The sequence below is a fragment of the Marmota marmota genome, unplaced genomic scaffold, assembly GCF_001458135.2.
Source record: "Marmota marmota marmota unplaced genomic scaffold, marMar, whole genome shotgun sequence".
NCBI classification, from domain to species: Eukaryota; Metazoa; Chordata; class Mammalia; order Rodentia; family Sciuridae; genus Marmota; species Marmota marmota.
Genome location: NW_026000196.1, coordinates 10069434 through 10084999, shown reverse-complemented (window position 1 = coordinate 10084999; position 15566 = coordinate 10069434). Strand labels below are relative to the sequence as shown.

General features: G+C 44.4%; 1 protein-coding gene and 1 long non-coding RNA gene across 5 annotated transcripts in view; one reads left to right on the top strand and one right to left on the bottom strand.

The window, feature by feature from the left end:
- The window catches only part of Slco3a1 (solute carrier organic anion transporter family member 3A1), a 254468-nt gene that overhangs the window by 137197 nt on the left and 101705 nt on the right, over nucleotides 1-15566 (bottom strand). The window lies entirely within an intron of this gene.
- Nucleotides 10510-15566, top strand: part of LOC125612494 — a 13591-nt gene continuing 8534 nt past the window's right edge. The window contains exons 1-2 of the long non-coding RNA XR_007342848.1: nucleotides 10510-10520; nucleotides 13961-13965. This is a non-coding gene — a long non-coding RNA (uncharacterized LOC125612494). The remainder of the gene's footprint in view (nucleotides 10521-13960; nucleotides 13966-15566) is intronic.

The following is a 15566-nucleotide window of genomic DNA, read 5'->3' as shown; positions in this document are numbered from 1 at the left end:
GCAGTGGCAGCATAAGGTCCCTACACTCTGCCCCACTCTAGTTTCCCTGCTGTATCATCCATGCACAGGTGAGATGGGGTGCCCCTCCAGGTGGCCTGAACAATGCTGGTCCTTCCCTATTTATTTGCCAAGCTTGAGGTCCGGCTGCCAGGAGACTGTAAGGGGAATGAATTAAACCTGGGCTGTGAAATTCAGATTCTTGCAGAAGCAGAGCAATGTCACAGGATGATGGCTTCCTGCTGCAGCTCCTGACTCAAGAGCAAGGCCTGTGGGGTATGCATATGGGACAGGATGGGACACTGCATTGTACAGAGTCACCAGTCACTGCTCCAAGACTACATCCTGGTCTGTTGGCCCAAATCCCCACATAGGATCTCTGGCACACATTCTCCCATCTCTCTGTGGGATGTCCCTGCTTTGAGAGAACCATACCATTTTCTGATGACACAAGGTGGAAACATCCCAGGACACTGCTTAAATCACCACCAGGGTCCCTGTTGTCCCACTAAGATCATCTCTCCCAATGAAGGAAGAATAATGCTGACAGCCACAGCTCATCTGTGACACCCAAGTGACATGGATAATGACCCTTCCCTAGGTGGCCTCCTCTTAACCTTGGTAGCTTTTATTCTGCCCATTTTCCATCCTTAGCCCATCACATTTGGGTGTTGAGTGCTGACCATCTGTATTCTTCTCAAGGAAGTGGCTTCCCAATGACTTCTCCACAGATACACTGTATAAAGGGGATTTTAAAATATACAATCTAGTCCTATGTTTTCATCATAACCTCACTTGGAGATACAAACATCTAGATGCCTGCTGGTACCTCAAATCCACCTGTTTGAAGCTTATCTGTAATTTCCCCCAATCAATCCCTCCTCCTCTTTTTGTAATTGTGACCACCTGTCACTCATTCAGTCTCTGTGGCCATTTCTCTCATGTCTTACCCACTCTCACTTTTATAAATCTGTACAATCCATTTTCCTCCCTCCATTTCCATTGTTCCCCCTCCTGGTTCAGGCAGGACTGATTCACTCTTGAAGCTGTGCTATAGTCCTTCACATTGGTCTTTGACCATCCCTCACACTAGGGCCACTGAAACTTATGGATGCCATAGAGATTCCTGTTGCTGGAATCCTATAAGGTCAGAATTAGATTCCTTCCCTTTATCCTTCAAAGCTGTTCCCAACAAACTTCTCAGAATCTGGTCTGAAGTCTCCAAATCTTACATCTTTAGGCCTTTTCTACAGCATCTCCCAGCTCAGAATGCCCAACTCCTTCCTTGGAGGTCTGATAAAATATTATAAAGCATAAGTTTCACCTCCTTCTGGGGCTGCCTCATCCTTAAGTCCTTCCCCCTACTCTTCTCCTCCAACAAATCATGTTTAACAATTCATTTGGTAACCACTCATGTACCAACATGTGATAGCTCTTCTAGTAGCCATCTGCACCTTATTTAAAATTTCTATGACTTATCTCTTATGACATTTCTCCAACTATACTATACTCCAACTATATATAGCTCCTGCTTCTACTAGGTCTTCTTGGCTGCTGTTTCTGAAGCCAGTTCCCTATAAGATCAGGATCAGGCCCTTCTGATTGAGCAGAAGAGGTCAGGGATCTTGGCCCCACCGGTGATCAGGAACCGGACTCAATGTTACAGTCTGCATGCATGAGCGGGACCCCCAACAGTTACCCTTCACACACAGCTGCCTGTTCACACCCGCAGCTCACTGCCTAGTGTAAACATTGGCTCCTGCCCCAACTTCCTGCTCACTTCATATTCCAGCTCTCATGGGAATGGAAGCCCGTTCTGAACCCAGCTGCTGAAATGATGTATGGGAAGCTCCCGGCATTAAACACAGTAATGTAAAGATGTTTCAGTCAATAGTAGGCTGCATGTACAACAATGGTCCCCTAAGATTTTATAATGGAGCTGAAAATTCCATGTTTACTGGACCTTTCCTATGTTTAGATACACAAATATCAGTGTGTTACAGTTGCCTGTACTATAGAGTACATAACATGCTGTACAAGTTTGCAGCCTTGGAGCAATCAATCCTATCAGAGAGCCCAGAGGTATAGTAGGCTAACCGTCTAGGTTTGAGGAAGCTCACTCTGTGCTGTCTGCACAGTGATGAAGTTGCCTAGGAATGCCTTTCTCAGAACATGTCCCCATTGTTATAGGACACACAAATGTGTACTAATATGACCCCTAGGTATAGCTCTTGCCTGCCTCAGTCCCCTGAGGACAGACCTTGTCTGTCCTATGCCATTCCAAATAGCTTTCCCGTCTGGAACCAGGAACTGCTGCATACTTGCCTTCTAGTATCTTTCTGCTGTCCAAGGCTGCTTATGTCTGCCATACCTGCTTAGCCATGGCACCAAGTTATATTGCATCAATTCCTCTGGGACTTAAACTCAACAGTGAAATTCCTCTTAGGATGCATCTGTCCCCCATAGCCAGGCCTGCTTCTTCCACATCAGACCTGAGCCAACATGGTCCTCCTCCTCTTCCTCTTCTTCACCAAGCAACATTGCTGAATGCCCAATATGCTTGGGGTCCCAAAGTCCCCTTCCTTCTCCCTCCAGGAAGGGGGATAATACCCCAAGTCCCCCATTTTCCTTACCACATAGCCTGGCACACTGGGCACACCATCATTTGCATTACTGTGCTATATGCTGGAGCCCAGGGTAAGTCTTTTGTAGCCAGGATGCAGGAGAAGGCAGGTTCACACCCTCCCACTGCTCTTTAGCAAGTGAGCCCCTTTTTCTTAGCACTGTTGGAACACTGCTTCTTCTGGCCTGGCTAATTTCCCATGTTTGCAGAGCCCAGGGCAAGTGTAGTTCAGCGCTCATAATAGCAATAAATTATGACTAATTTAAAATACAGGTCTGGAAAGAAACACTAATCGTAGACCATTCTTGTTCCTGTAGCCCTCCAAAGAGCATGAGTTTTCTTTCCAGCCCTTTCTTTCTGCCACCCTCACTTCACTTCCCTGCCTAGGTATTTGGTTCAAACTGGAGTTGCACTTGAAAGAGCTGGCAGGTGGCCAGTTGCCCACACAACCCACTGAACTATGGAGATCTAGGTGAGGTCCATCCAGCTTCTTATTTTCTTTGGGGGTGGGCAACCAAAAGTACTAATTTCCTGCATGTATCTCTCCCCTGCCAAGGTACTGCATATAGCTCTCCTCTGACAAAGCTTCAGCCTGGATTAGGGGACATGATGAGGCCTCTGAGCCCTGTTCCCTTTAAGCAAGATTGTACCATTATCAGGCAAACAAGATAAGGAGTGAGCCTGACCAGGTGAGTGATGGACATCTATTTCTGGTGAATGCCCACTGCATATCTAACCTTTCATTTACAGTATCCAGCTAGGTCTCTGTAATCCATCAGGATTATTAGTCATCAGACTAGAAGAGAAATCAAAGCTCAGGGAGGTTCAGTGTCTTGTCCAAAGTCACAGAGCTGTCTGGGGCAGGTCTAGGATATGTCTGACTAAAAGAACAGCCCTTCCTCAGTATCCTCATGCCAACAGGATCTCTGAAAGTCCTTCAGGCTTCATGATTTTATGATGGGTCTTTATCTTGGCTGGATTTAAAACCAAGTAATGAAATTTGATTGCAAGTGACATTTTCTATATCATTGAAAAAATGACCTTTTGCATATTTTTAATAGTTTCTGTCCTGGGCTGACAATTATAATATGACTCAGGTGGTGGCAGGGGCATGCTTTACTGATTAAGGGTTCCCCGTGTTGTGCTCCTGGGGCACATCCAAGCATAGGAACAAAACACATCGGTTGGCCTTTCACCACAGCAGGGCCTCTGCCCTAAAAGGGTCATTGTGTTGTTGGCCACAGAAGCCAACATAGCAACTGGGCCCAAGTCCAGGGCCACTATTTACAGAGATACTGACGGCAGGAGGCAGACAGATATGAACCGTGGGAACAGGAGGTTGGGGGTGTGGACTGGGCCCACTGTGCTGACCCCCACATGCTTTCTTTTAAAGGACAGTTTGCCTGAGGCCACTCTGGCCCTGCCCCAGTGACATTCCTCAGCAACAACTGTTATTTGCAGGAGAAATGCAGGCCCTAAATTCTCCCTGATAGGAAGGCGACAAGTTACCCTGAAGGGAGGGACTTCTGTGTCCTTAACACAGACCAGATATCAGGTCTCAGGGAGACAGGAAAATTAGAAGCAACCCCCCCCCCCAACCATAAAATCTGTAAGAATAAGTTCCAATTAGAATTGATCAGCAGAGGCCAAGGTGACCCAAAGTGGCTTTGCACCTTTAGCCTGCCATTATTATAATAAAATCTCCCCTCCATGGAGTAAGAACATGCACAGTGGGAACTTGAAAGTCTGATGCAATCCTGTTGTCAGTCAAAAGTCAAAATGTGGATCTGTGTGAGACTCTCTGGAAACTTCCCTGGGATCCCCAGTAAAACGAGGAGCTTTGTATTCAAGGGCAAAGTACCCCAAATCTCAAAGGTGTATTAACTGAGAAAATTAAAATATGTTGCACACTGGCAAGAAAGTACTCATGTGACAAATGGCACTCAGTAATAGAGAACCACCACCTCAGGGATGAGGAGTAGCTGGTGTGGCTGCCTATAGTTCCACAGGGCTCTGCCTTCGGCCTCTTCCTACTCTTCACAGTGTCGCCTCCTCCTCCGAGGCTTCAGTCTCCACCCGCGTGCTGATGAGTATCCAGCTCTCACCTTCAGCTGGGAAAAGTTCACTCAGCAGCCGGTGAACCAGGGAAAGCTGCCAGGCAGAGCGCGCCAAATATCACAGCAAACTGAGAAGTTCCCTGACGTTCACAACCTCTTGCGTGTAACTAGCTCCGGTCACATCAGTATCTGCAGATGGCGACTGACTGCTGTTACTCATCCATTCAACAACCAGACCCAGAGCTCCTGCCTGCACGTCAAGCGCTATACTAGGAGCTGGGGACACTGCTGTGAGCAAAGCCAAGGTCCTGTCCTACATAGCTGACATCCCAGGGGAGGAGGAGACAATACACAAATAACTGAGTCAACGTATCACATGGCAGGCACTGACCAGTGTCCTGGACAGAAATGAAAGAGGCGGTGGGGGTGGGGGTGCACAGAAGGAGACAGTGAATAGCTGCTGTGGAAGGGTTGGGGGAGGGCTGCTGTTTGACATGGGTGGCACAGACAGGGCTGTCTGATAAGATGGCATTTGACAGACATCAGAAGTAAGTGAGGAAGTGAGCCACTTGAAAATCAGAGGAAGCACGTTCCCAGCAGAAAGGGAAGGAAATGCAATGCCATGGGGCTGGGCTCTGTCTGGAGCATTGTAGACAAGCGAGAGGTCTGGGGTTGCTGCAGCCCAGTGGATAAAGGGGAGAGGGGCCGGGGTCCTGGTCACACAGGGCCTTGAATGCCACTGAAGAGTTTGGCATTCCTCAGGTGTAGTACTGTATTAGTGAATTCTCCATCACTATAACAAGATACCTGACAAGGGCTACTTGTGAAGTAAAGAGGTCTTTTTAGCTCAGTTTGGGAGGTTTGAAGTCCAAGATGAGGTGGCTCCATTCATTCAGCTTCTGGTAAGGACCAGAGAGGGCAGCATGTCATAGTGGGAGCAAAATGTTGGTTAAATTGTCATGTCACTTAGGAAGTGATTATCTCCCAAATTAACAAGTGAATTTCTGGAGCAAAACAAGGATGGGGGGACCTGCAATCCCTTCTGAGGGCCAACCCCAGTAACCTAGGGATCTCCCATTGGGCCCACTCTTCAATGTCCATAGCACCTCCCAATGCCACTACCTTGGGGATCAAGCCTCTAATACATGGACCCTTGTGGAACATAATTAAATATACCACATCCAAATCAAATCGCTCCCAAATGGACTTGATCTGACTTGTGTTTTAACAGGATCACTCCAGCTGCTGTGTTGGGAAGACACTAGTTAGGTGGCTACTGCAATGATCCAAGCAAGACAGAATGAGGGCTCAGCCTGGGGTGACCAGCTGGCAATGAAGGTAATGAGTCATCAGAATCCAGGTATGTCTTCACAGCAAAGCAGACTCTGGATCACAGGGATATCTGTGAAAATAATCAGGGCCTCCAGGGCTCATGCCAGCATCTACCACTAGATTTGTGCCTTAGAGCAGCAAATGTGTGTCATCACACAAAGAAATTAAAAAGGCTTCCAAAGCTCAAAAATAAGTCCAGCCAAACACTGGATCCCTACTGACATCCCAACAGACCTATGGCAGAAAGGGTTAAGTAAAGTTTGTTTCACAGCCAAGGGAGAACAATAGCATTCTGACAGGAAGCAAATGCCTATGTAGTAGTCACTAGACAGAGTTACAAGAGGGTTTGTGATTATCCAGTAATACCAGTCAATGCCTCTGACTTAAACAGTGGTCGGTCCACTTCACCTTTTGAAGATAGCCCTCGCTGCTCTGAAGCTTACTTTTAAAGGGACATGTTTTCTTTTCCTTTTGTTCCCTCTCCCTCTCTATAACCTGGGGTGGGAAACAAGATTACCTTTTCCCACCCTAGGCCCAGTTATCTGTCCTGGAGCATATACTCAACCCAGGAAGGAGATGTCCCCAGGAAGATCTAGGAAGTGACTACCTCCCAAATTGACAAGTAAATTTCAACACACCCTCAGGGAGCACCTGGGGCCCCCATCAGGGCAGACCTAGAATGTAGCCTTTGAAGAGCTTCTTCAAAAGCCCTCTGTTCTCCAGGTTGGATAGAACCACAGCCTGGGATTAGAGTCCTCTGTGCTTCTCCTTTGTTAGCAAAGCAATAAACTTTTTTCCTTTTTCTCAAAACTATGTCTTCCTTATTAAATTGGCATCAGGGACAAGGACAAAGCTTTTGGTTATAGATAACTCCCAATGTGCATGGGCTACTAATTGTCCTGGAAAGAAGTCACAGCCTCTTAGACCAGATGAAGCTGAGAAACACTGAACTGACTCTGTTTGAAATGTTTTTTGGTACAGGGCTTCTCAGGGCCTTTCACATGTTAACATGCAGCAGGACTCTCCAAAAGGCATCCATATCAGGGCCACATGTTTTGTTGTGGTTGTTTTAATGGAGACCCTTCCAAGAGTAGCATTATTTGAAATACTTTGGGGAAATATTGAATTAGATTCATGTATATCACCTGGGCATCTACTCTGAGGGGTAAAAGCCCATAACTGAACAAAGAGTTTCCAGATGGAAGGAGACCCTCATTGTTATACAAAATTACATATAAGAGGTTGTGAGGGGAATGGGAAAAAAAACAAGTAGAGAAATGAATTACAGTAGATGGGGTAGAGAGAGAAGATGGGAGGGGAGGGGAGGGGGGATAGTAGAGGATAGGAAAGGTAGCAGAATACAACAGTTACTAATACAGCATTATGTAAAAATGTGGATGTGTAACCGATGTGATTCTGCAATCTGTATTTGGGGTAAAAATGGGAGTTCATAACCCACTTGAATCTAATGTATGAAATATGATATGTCAAGAGCTTTGTAATGTTTTGAACAACCAATTAAAAACACACACACACAAAAAAAAAAAACAACAAAGAGTTTCCAGCATTCTATGCTGAGTGCTGGGGGTACAAAGAAAAGTGAGGGCACTACCTATCACAGAGCTATTCTGTGACTCCTGCAGGGGCTCAGGGCAACTGGCTCCCTGTTTATCATCCAGCTGATCTAGCCCACAAAGAAGTGGTAAAGCTGGAGAAGAGTGAAGCGGTAAAGGCTCAGAGAGACCAGCCAGCTAAGTGCTTCTCTCCATAAGACTTCTCTGTCCCTCTCCATAAACATAGGTATTTGGAGAAGATTTTTAGAGGGTGAGCACCCTACTAAAGCACAATCCTCATTGTGCTTCCAAGACTTTAGTTCCAAAAGGAACTAAAAGAAAATAATATTTGTGGGACAAGCTTTGCACTGCCCCTTTGACAACAGATCAATTCCCTTTGGTCCTCATTACAATTCCACAACATGAGTGGTCAACACTGAAGAAGCTTTTAGTAGGGGAGAAGCCCTATCCATGCAGAGTCCCCCTTTTAGACCCTTTAAAGGAGGTATTGTTATTCAAACTGCAAGAAAAGAAGACTCGGAGACCTTTAGGGACCTGTCCCACATCACTCCCCGACAGTGGTGGAGTGAAACTCAAACTTCGGGGTGGTGTCAAGGCCGGCTCTCTTCCTAACACAGCTGTTCCTGGTTAGTTTACTGTATAGGCTGTACAACAAGCAAAAGGCTTGCCAGAGACCTTATCAAACTTACTAGCACACCTTGGAGATCAAATAGGCTGGAAGAAGTTAACTCAGGACAGTGCTCAGAGCCTGAGACACCTAGACAGGACCCTTAGTGGCAGAAAGATGGAGATGTGATGTAGGGTGGGGCACTCTGCAGCTGTTCTGTTGTGACTGAGCTGTGTGCACTGGTTCATGGCCCCAGAAGAACTGGCTCTCACTTATTGTAATTCCAAAGTCATTCCTCTAGAAAACATGGTAAGGTGGAGGTTCACAGATCTCCCAACCCTAACTCAGGGAATGGCTCAGCAGAGCACAAAATATGGGGCCTCTGCAGCCCTTGACCTTGACGAGGATGATGGCTGGGGTCACTGAGAAGGAAAACAAGCTGGTTACAGAGACATGCTGAAGTATACAAATGTCATTTCAATTAAAAAAAAAAAGAAAGAAAGATGTCAGAAGTAGCACATTTTTCATTCTGCCTACAAATGACTCCATCTGTGATATGGTGCAAAACCATTTTACACATCAGAAATCCATAAAATCTCTTCAAATAGAGTCTCTGTGGCTGAAATATGCTCTTCTTGGGAGACAGGGAGTTTATCTGCCTCCCTGATCAAGACTGAAGCTTCCAAAGCAGATTTACTTTCTGTAAAGGCTTTGTTTTAGTTTTACATTCCCATGTATCATAGAAATGATTATAGTCCCTGTTATTGTTCTCCAGACATAATAATCACATTTGCCAAATTCACTGAGAAATATGATTGAGAAAACAACCAACATCTGTATCTAGCACACACTCTCTCTATATATATGTAATGTATGTGTGTTTATATATATATATACATACATACACATACAGTGTACATACAAATACACATATGTATATATATGAATAGATGTATATTTACATACACATAACCCATATGTTCTACCAATTTGAACACACAATTCTAATCCTAATTCATTACTTTGGTATCAATGTTGATTCCTCAAAATCTGTGAAAATGAATCTTGATTATCTTAATATAATGCTCATAAAGAAGGTCATAGGTCAAGAAATTTAAAGTGAAAAGTTTTAACCACCATATCTTTTAGCCCATCTTATGTGCCACTCAGAAGGATACTTCACAAATGCTACTTCATCTTCACAAAAACCACAAAAAGTAAAGTGTTATGATTCCAGTGTTACAGAAGAATGACCTGGAGTTTGGCAAGGACATGCGATTGGCCCCAGGGTATTGCGCCTGGGCAGGGGATGTGACATCCAGCCTGTAAAATTATAACACCTGTGCTCTAGGGAAGTCTCAGTTGCTGGGTTTGCTGGGTCCAGGTTTGATCTGGTCCATTTCAACCCAAGCGGAAGCAATACCAAGGCACGCAGCCCTTTTAAAGATGGTGTGTGTGTGTGTGTGTGTGTGTGTGTGTGTGTGTGTACAAGGAGGAAAAAATGTCTTCTGATTTTATTAGTGTACTATCTGGGGACAAAGAACAGAGCTGCTCTCAGTTCATCCGAGAAATGGTGTCTGTGACAGGAGTTCTGCTTCACTAAGCCAACTTCTTCAGAGAGGCCACTTCCCTGGTCCCACTGGAGATTAGATATGTGGCCCACTAATCCAAAAATGGCAAGTCCTCAAGGCTGTCAGTGTGGCTGCCTCCAAGGTACCAACTGTTTTCTTAAAGAGCTTCTTTCACAGATTTAGAAAATAAATGAATTTTCATTCTTTGAAGAATGCAAACTAAGAGAGCTTGGATCTCTGCACCTTGGGTAAAATACTCATGATAACCTCAGGATATGCTCAAGTGCTTTGGGAATTGTTCTAAAACATTTTACTTGTGATGCTTCAAAAACTGCAGAACAGGGGGAAAAAAAACAACCTGGCATTTCCCACTCCCCATCCACGTTGATTTTCAGAAGAGCCTGTTAATCCAAAATTCCTAAAAATCCTGAGAGATTCCTATAATCATTTTAAAATACTCCACTTTCCTTGCTCCTCCCTGACCAACTGGGCCATATTCTGTGTGGTGCATCATAGAGCTATTCTATGACTCTGCTGGGCAAAGGTCCCTCCGCATTATCACTGTTCAAAAGCACTTCCCTGCTTCTGTCCTAGCTCTAACTACTGCTGACACCCTATGGTCTTTTCTTCTCTGTGTACCTTTTCCTTGAAGTCTTCACTGATTTAACATGAGAGAGGCTCCCGGCCTTAATGTGTTCATCCAATAAGAGCCTCATTAAACTCTAGCTTCAACAGAGTCTGCCATGAGAGGACGCTCTTGTGTTTGTATTTGTGATTAAGTGTGCTATAACCAACTCTGACATAACCCAGACAAGTTTTAAGAGAACGAACAGTATCTTGGTTATTCTTAGCCCCTCTTTACATGAACTGGGCCTTTATATCTAAAGGATGACGAATGTGTAATGACATTGTCCTAAATCTACTGCCGTGGACTTCTAGTCCCTGTGTGTCGGCCAGAACATTGCTTACTTTGTACATCAACTCTTGTATGGTGCACATGAGGGCTTAATCAATATGATATGACGTTAAAAGTTTTAGAACTGGATGTAGCATAATTCCCAAACTATCAATTAATGATCCTTTTTGCCATTCCTTTAGAAATTACCTTGTCCAGGTAAAGGACTCTGGTCCTCCAAAAAGAGATCAAATAAAGGGAGATATTGCTAAGAGAAGAAATTCAAGAGCTAAAGCAGACCATCTTAACCAGCACTTTTTCTAGAGGGGAACTCCATTTCTGGATGAGGCAGCTTAATGAAGATGATCTGGATAGTAATTCTGATGATTCTCTCTGCACTGGACATATCTATCTTTATTAAATTTACTGTCTTTTGTCTCTAGAGACACAGGGGACTCTAGTTTTGAAAAGAGTCAAATATTTAGCAATAATTACAGTCATTTATCTGAATAGGAAATTGGGTTTCTTTCCTGCTGTTTTGTTGTTGTTGTTTGTTTGTAAGTTGGTTTTTAACTCAGCACAGCTCAAGGCACTTGACACAAAGGAGTGCCAGGCATAGGGAAGGCACGCTTGGGCAGAAAGATGCCAGATCAAAGGAGAAGATTGTCCCTGAATCTAGTTTTTGTGGAAATAAAAGATTCAGAGATTGACTTCCAGAAGGCTTAGGCCCTAATGTGCCTCTAACAGAAAAGTACCCTCTGGAACTCACCTGGTAGCTGCACTAAGTCTAGGACAACTGGTTCATACCTGACTGAGGAGTTGTGCTTTCCAGTGCACGTGGAATTTTAGCTCCTGTCATGGATCTTTAGTTGAGGCCACTCTGCAGACCTTGTTCAGGCAAGACCATTTACTTTTAGAACTGAAGAATGGACAAGCCTCCTGTGCCCCCAGTGCAGGAGGAGGAATGACAACTCTTACAGTTACGCAGCTCCAGCACAAAGCAGAATGAATGTGAGACCTAACTGGCTGAATTTAGTAATTTCTGACTATCCTCTTCTAGAATTTATAAAAAAAAAACAGATTAGCAACTTGCCTAGGAGCTTGCCTCAGCATGAGACGACAGAGCAGCCTAGCAGCTGCCCAAGCAGACTGGGCACACCTGATGCAGTTACCGCTGTCACTTGTAAGAACCTGTAAATCCTCATCAGGTGCCATCACCTCTTTTCCCTCATGTGCCTCTTAGAAGGGCAGACTCAGAAAGGCTCTCACCGAGTCCAAGCAAAGTCATTTTGTAGCAGATTCAGGAATGGAATTCAGGTCCACCTTATTTCATGGCTTGTGTTTTTACAGAGGCAAAAGTGACTGGAACACAAGAGAATTCTCCAGTGAAGGATGGGCTCTCTCTCTGGCTGCCTGGAAATGAGCTCTGCCACTTCCAGTGGGCAGGGCTGTATCCGAACTCAACTTCCCACAGGACCTGGAGCCTTCCAACTTTCCAGATGCTAGGAAGTTGGCATTTCTGAGCATTCTTTCTAAGCACAGACAGATGCTTAAGCCTAACGTATGTCCCTCTGTGCAGGGCTACTCTCATGCCTACCTTGAAACAGAGAGCAACAGAAATGTGGAGTCTCTCACCTAAAACCCAAAACAAGGTGAGTCCAACCATACCTGACCAAACCACACAGAGTGGTAGTATCAACAACCTGGACAGGTAGGCTGTCAACCTCAGGATGCTTTTGAAGTGATGTGTACCAGTGTCACACTGTGGCCATTCTGCAGGCTTTCCGTGTTGGACCTGGGGCTGTTCTGAGCCAGGAATATTAACCCAGAGATGATTTCCATATGTAAATGTGCAGTTGGCAGAGCTACCTTGGTGGCTTTCTATTTATTGTCCAAAGGCCAATCACTTCCCTAAGTGAGTTCCTAGATCGAGCAAATTTCTCCATGGAGTTTTAAATACTGGTCTCTAAAAAACAGCTTGGAGAGGATTGAGCCAATGATTTAATTAGCCTGTCTTCAAAATAAACAATGCAAACACCATGAATCATTAAATACTGCTGCTCTTTGGCTAAGTTGTAGCAAATCAAGGGACTGATTTTAATTGGGTTCAATAAAAAGGGTTTCAGAAGCATTCAGAGAGTTTTAAAATTTTAAGGGCAGAGTGACGAAAGATTGATCAATAGGTAACAAGTTTTTTTCGAAGTTCTAGTGTGCTATTGTGGGGGACTATAGCTAGCAATTGTTAGATCTCAAGGATCTAGATGAAAGGATTTTCAATGTTTTTGCCATAAGGAAATGATAAATGTTTGAGGAGACAGATATGTTTAACCTGATTACAAAATGTATACATGTATCAAAACATTTGTAGGGTACCCCATTAATATGTGTATTTTTGTATGTTTTTAAAGAATCACTTCCAAAAATTAATTTTAAAACAAAGAAGTGATTATTTCCATAAGGAAATGACAAGGGTTTCAGGGCTTAGAGCCACATACCATGGTATCAATCTGTCATAGGCAGCACAGCTTCAGGTAGATGATCAATGCAGGCCTTAGATGCATCTAGAACTCAGGTTTTCCAAGATGAAAAATAAAGAATGACATTTTGATGTTAGGAAAAACCATCAGGCTTCAGTTAAGAGTAAGGCCTTGAAGGGACAATGTCCAGGAAGCTCCCACTATTGCTTCTGGGCTGCATCTGCTTCATTTCTCCGATCACTCACTGGTGTCCATTCCCTGCTGAACAGATAAAAGGCCTCCCTCAAGGTCACTGTGGAGGGTTTGTTGATGCACAAAACACGCTGACATCCAATCTTGGGAGCTAATATCTTTGGTTTTTCCTGTGCAATTTGTCAACAAAGCAGCCAACAATTCATTCATTTATTCACAGCATTCCAGCATCCACTCTGTTGAGCACATAGTGGAGGAAACTAACAGCAACACCCTCCCCCTCTCTCCTTGAGTCCCACACATCATCACATTAGATCCTAACTCACTATCTGATCATGCAAGTGGACACGGAAGCTCAGCTGGGCTGCTGGCCACAAGCCACAGCCAAACAGCTGACACGTATCAGAGACCAGACTCTCACCCAGGTTGTGCAGCTCCAAATATCCAACTCCCAGCTAGTCCAGCACAGCTTTTGACCCTTCCTGTGAATCAGAATTGACTGAAGTATGTTCAAATTAGCACTTCTCAAATCCTGCCCAGAGAGAGCCCCGTCCAGAAGATCTGGAGAGGATCCAGGATTCTGCTTGAATAACTAGGACCAGAGATGGTTCATGTACCAATGTGACATGCACCAGCCTATGTTGCACATTTCAGTTAATCTGGGTGATCATTAAGAATCCAAGATAGATGCTGACAGCCACAGCTGCAGAGCAGGTGAGAGCACAGTCCTCGTGCAGCTGGTCCCCAGCTGTGCAGTGCCAATGCGGAGCGATGCCTACCCCAGGGCTTCCTCACTCGACCCGACTGTCAAGGCCTGTGATTGGACTCACAATCTGGCTAAGGCTGACCTGGTGCCATCTTCAGGCCAGTAAAGGGTGTTGTTCTGGCCCTGGCGCCATGAATTCCACAGTGATCTTGGGGCACAAACTGTGTATCAGTCAGGAATGCCCTCACTCCTTGCTCCCACACAAAGGCCACTGTATGGCATTGCTGGAGCTTGTCTTGCTCTCACTCATCAACTTCTAGCCTTTCCCAGGAGCTCTGGGATTCCTCAACAATACAGCACAGAAAAAAGAAAAAAAAAGGGTCCAGTGAAGAAATAATAAGATGTCCACTCTACAGGGCAGGCAGAATCTCTAGGCTTTGTTAGTTGATGCTGAGGTCAACATATGATAGGCCGATGACAGATGGCAAGTATTAATAAGCAAAAGAAACGTGTATACCACAGTGTGTTATTTCTTAAGCTAAGGAATTTATTAACACTCACCACTGCGGATGACATAGGGCATATAAAAATCATTTCAGCAAATCAATATTCAGTCATCAAGTAGTATTAATTGAACTTATCATGCATGCATATCATGCATACACATGCACATATGTGTTTTAACTAATATTTACACAGCATTTGCACTATTCTACTATACTGTGCACCATTCCTGGCATTGGGGACATAGCAGTAAACAGTATGACATGAAGTCCCTTCCTAGTAGGATGTTACACAGCAAAGCTGGAGGACTGAGGCACAAGAGATACATAAGATGAAATTCTTACTATTGTGGTGTACATGGTCCTACAGAGTCAGGCTATGTACTTTTAATGCAAAGAAGAGTGACATAAAGCAAGCCTTCTTTTATCCTGTGAGTTCTGCATCTACAAATTCAACAAACCTCAGGTTGAAATATTCAAAAGAAATTTTGTATGTTCTGAAGATGTGCACTTTTTTTCTTATAATTATTCCCTAAGATAGAGAGCATAACAACAATTTACACAGCATTTACATGGTATTAGGTATTATAAACAATCTAGAGTTGATTTAAAATATACAGGAGGATATGCATAGATTACATGCAAATACAACCAACTCTATAAAGGAACTTGGATTTTTGGTATCCACAGAAAAGTGCTGGAAACCAGGTACTGTTGTTATACTTTGCATCTGGAATGTTCCTCAAAAGCTCATGTGTTGAAGGCTTTCTCACTAGCTGGTGACAATTTTGTGAGATGGTGGAAACTTGAGGAGGTAGGGCCCAGTTGAAGGAAGAAGATTACTGGGAGGTATGTCCTCGAAGGTCATTTCTTGTCCTTAGCCTCTTTTTTCCTCCTTCTGTTTCTTTACTTCCTGGCTACCGTGAGGTGGGCAGTTTTGCCTCACCACCTCCTACTGGCCGTGATGCCTTACCACAGGCCCACAGATATGCTGCCAGGCAAATATAGACTGAAACCATGAGCCCCGCCCCC